The following is a 3808-nucleotide window of genomic DNA, read 5'->3' as shown; positions in this document are numbered from 1 at the left end:
ACGAAAACGCACGCAGGGGACAGGAAGTCTCTCCGCTGTAAACAATGACGTGTAAGCCACATTCAATACATTAGAATCTTAAGTAGGGCTCGAAGGGACCTCCAGGTGGGGCCTGGGGCAGGGTCATCCCTATCCTAACCTGTTAGTCTCCTTGGGAGCCCCGCTGCTCTCAGGAGTCTTTCAGGATGGAAGGAGAGGGATCCTGCACAGACCTGCTGTTTCAGCAGCAGCTCCATCCCAGACTACTAACAGCCTGTATGTGAGGTATCAGGTCACTCACTCCCAAATGCAGCTGCTTTGGGGTCGGATTCAGTAGCAGTTTAATAACGAGCATCAATACTGATGTGGAGAAGTGCAACGGCCACACATAGGGGGTGCACGCGGATGCACGTGCACCCCCTGAGATTGGCGGTGCACCCTCTGAGATTGACTGCTGCCAGCACTGCCAGCAGCACCTCTGGGCAGTTGCTTCTCGCCACCACCCCCACTTGCTGCCAACACCACCAGCGGTGTCTGCGGGTGGTCACTCATCGCTGCTGCTGGCAGCGTCTGCGAGTGGTCGCTGGTCAGCATTCGCTACCCCACCCCCCCTTGCCGCCAACACTGCTGTGACCGCAGCTACAGAAGCTCCCCACTCGCTGCCAAAACTGCCGCCGCCGTGCCCCCCAGCCTCGGGAGGCATGTGACGTTCATGGAGCAGTGAATTTAAAAGGATACCAGAGCCAACTGAAACAGCAAGGGGATCTGAAGCAGATATAACTGAATTATCAGTATGGGAACCCAGCTCAGACAGCAAAGTGAGCAACTCCAGTCTCGCATAACTGCTCCTCCCCTGAGGCTTTATGACTAGACTTTCAGAATATTACACTAAAATCTGCCAGCACCTGCGGAAGTGGATCATTTAGGCAAGAACATGTGAGAGCCTGTATGATCTTGTGTTTGAAACAAAAGGTGGAAGTCATACGATCTGGGGTTTATCCCCAGCTGTGCCTCTGGCTTGTTAGGAAAATTTGGCTAAGTCACTTAAGTAACTGCTCTGTGCCTCATTTCCCAAATAGAGATTATAATACCCAATGGGGGAGAAGAGCCTGTAATGTGTCGTAAGAGGTTTGGAAGTAAAATGCTAAAGCAGAACAGAGTATTGATCTATAAACTAAAACATGTATCTTGAACCAATAGAAGACCCTATGGGATCTTATTAACCTCATAGACTAGAATACAATATCATTAACATGAAAGGTAATTCTAATGTGTTTTCTGCTGGGAACAAAGGGATTACCCTTTATGATCCCGACATTAAATATTGCCTTTTTGAGGATTCGCACAAGGAGACACAGCATAGAAAGAGGATGGCACAAGTCAAAATGAAGACACTTCAGCAGAGTTGTTTGTAATGAGGTTTCAGGACTGAAATAACAGGGAAGCTGCAGGCCAGCATGGAGGAGCATTGACACAACTGTGTATGATGGTTTACAAGGATCCTAAGTGTGGGATTCTTATTGCTACCTAATCCTTTGAATTCTCCATTTTATGAGAAGCTTGGCTGCTTTGCTCATGTTTATGCTCCTATCTCCCAAAGACAAAAATATTTAGAGGAAAATATAATCTTCTCTGCCTGGTTTATAGAACTCTGATGTCACCACCTTGTGGATTTGGGTTAGAATTACTGTGCTTTCTAGAATAAGCAGGTGAATCATTCAACTAGATGCTCTACAGTAAATCCAAAGTATACAATAACTCCCTGTTCATTGCTTCAAATTATTGCATGTTCTTTGCTATAGCCTGCTGTTAGTAGCTATTGAGGTGCCTGGGAGGTCCTTAGAATGAGAATTCTGCTTGGAACAGCGAGGCACCTCATGATACCTGATACCATCTGATGGTTGAGAGAGACCCCTGTCGAGCATATCCCAGCCACCCCCCATACACAGACAGCTGCTCAAAACCACTGGCCAGAAGCAAAACCAAGAGGATGGAGTGAAATCCTCCCACATATGCCATTAACAGATAAAAACTTTTAAAGTCTGTGACTTTTTCCAATCCCAGCTATTGTTCACTGCATACTAAAACCACTGTCTCAGAATGTCTTGCTACCTTACAGCTTTGTACTGATGCAGTTACCATGTGCAAGGTCTTACCTCTCTTCCCATCATACTATGACGTTGGAACATCTTAACTACCTATGCCAACGTAGGATGCATGACAGACTGCATGTCTTAGACTGTGTCAGCATATGCCAACCATTTATCTATGTAGCTACTATACAGGGTAGAGGTATTGGATCAGTACCAATATAAAGAAAATTGGCTGTATGGGAAATTAGCCCGCTGGGGCCAATAATTTGGCCGATAAATGCCTGTGCATGCACGGGGGGAGGGCAGATCAACATTCCCTGCGGTGAGGGAGGGAGGGGGTAGGCACTGCCCAGTCAGGGCGGGTTGGGACGGAGCCACAGTTTGTGGGGGGCTCCGTCTGCTGCTTGCACCCCTGGAGGGCACGGGGGAGGGTGTGTGCCCCCAGATCTGCATGAGATGAGATGGGATGGGCAGGCTGGAGCTGGAGTTGCGCAGGGCTCTTCTTGCCAGGGGCTGGGCTCGGGGCGGGGGTTATGAAGGGGGCAGCAGCCACCCCAGATTTCTCTGCAGTTCCACTCCCAGTGCCGCCACGACCAGCCACGCTTTATTCATTAATAAAGTTGTAAATGGCGTTGCTCTATATTCTACTGATATTCTCTTTAACTTACAAATGCTACCAGCAGAAAAGCTATCGTAATGGGACAGTTAGATTCCACTTTCCCTATGCAGCAAGGTAAGGGTGTCAAAGTACAGTCAGCTAAAGGATCTGTGGCATCAGACTATCTGAAAATAGTAAACTGTATTGGATATGCAATCCTGAAAATAAGTAGGCTCAGGTAATTGTTTTCTGATTATATCTCTACCTGACAAGCTACCAGTTGGGAAACGCTGACACTATCCTCTGTGGATACTAGCTCACTGGAGAGTAATGTTATCTCATTCAGAGGCTTGAACAGTTGCATCCAGCACTTGAATACTCTTGTACAGTAAGTTGCTTAGGGCTGTGCGAAACCACTATGTTTTGACTCAGTTTCGGATTTGGCCGTTTCAGAGGGACAGTGATTTGTTTCGGTGTTTCGGATCGCTGTTCCATTTTGATTTGGCAGAATCTGTTTCAGAGTGTCAACGTTGTTTTGGTGATTCAGCCATAGGCTATAATGGGAAATCACTAAAATGACTATAACTTTATCCTTTCTTGCCTGATTCAGATGAAAATTGCAGATATGGTAGCCCCTTCTGAGGGCATAAAGTGTGCCAAGCTTCAAGGAGATGGGTATAGGGGTTTTTGTGAAACTGCACCTCAAACTGTTCAAAGCAAAACTCGTGTCACGTGTGTGTTAAGGCGGAGCAGGCCTGATTTGGATGAAAATTTCAGGTATGGTAGCCCCCTAAGGACATAGCTGAAGCGGTTTCTGTGAAACTGCACCTCAAACAGTTCAAAGCAAGTGAAGTGTGACTTTGTTTGTGTGTTAAGGTGCAGCAGGATGAAAACAGCAGGCATGGTAGCTCCTTCTGAATCCATGAAGCCTGCCAGGTTTCAAGGAGATAGGTGCATGGGTTTCTGGGAAACTGCACCTCAAGCTTCTGAAAGCAAAACTCACGTCACTTGTGTGTGTGTGTAGGCAGAGTGGGATGAAACCAGCAGGGATGATAGCCTGTACCAGAGCACTGGGATTGGAAGGGACCTCAGGGACACATCGCAGACACTGTCCAGCTACAGATGTCAATAGCAGAGC

This window comes from Alligator sinensis, unplaced genomic scaffold (assembly GCF_000455745.1).
Source record: "Alligator sinensis unplaced genomic scaffold, ASM45574v1 scaffold495_1, whole genome shotgun sequence".
Classification (NCBI taxonomy): Eukaryota; Metazoa; Chordata; order Crocodylia; family Alligatoridae; genus Alligator; species Alligator sinensis.
This window is presented reverse-complemented; position numbering follows the sequence as displayed.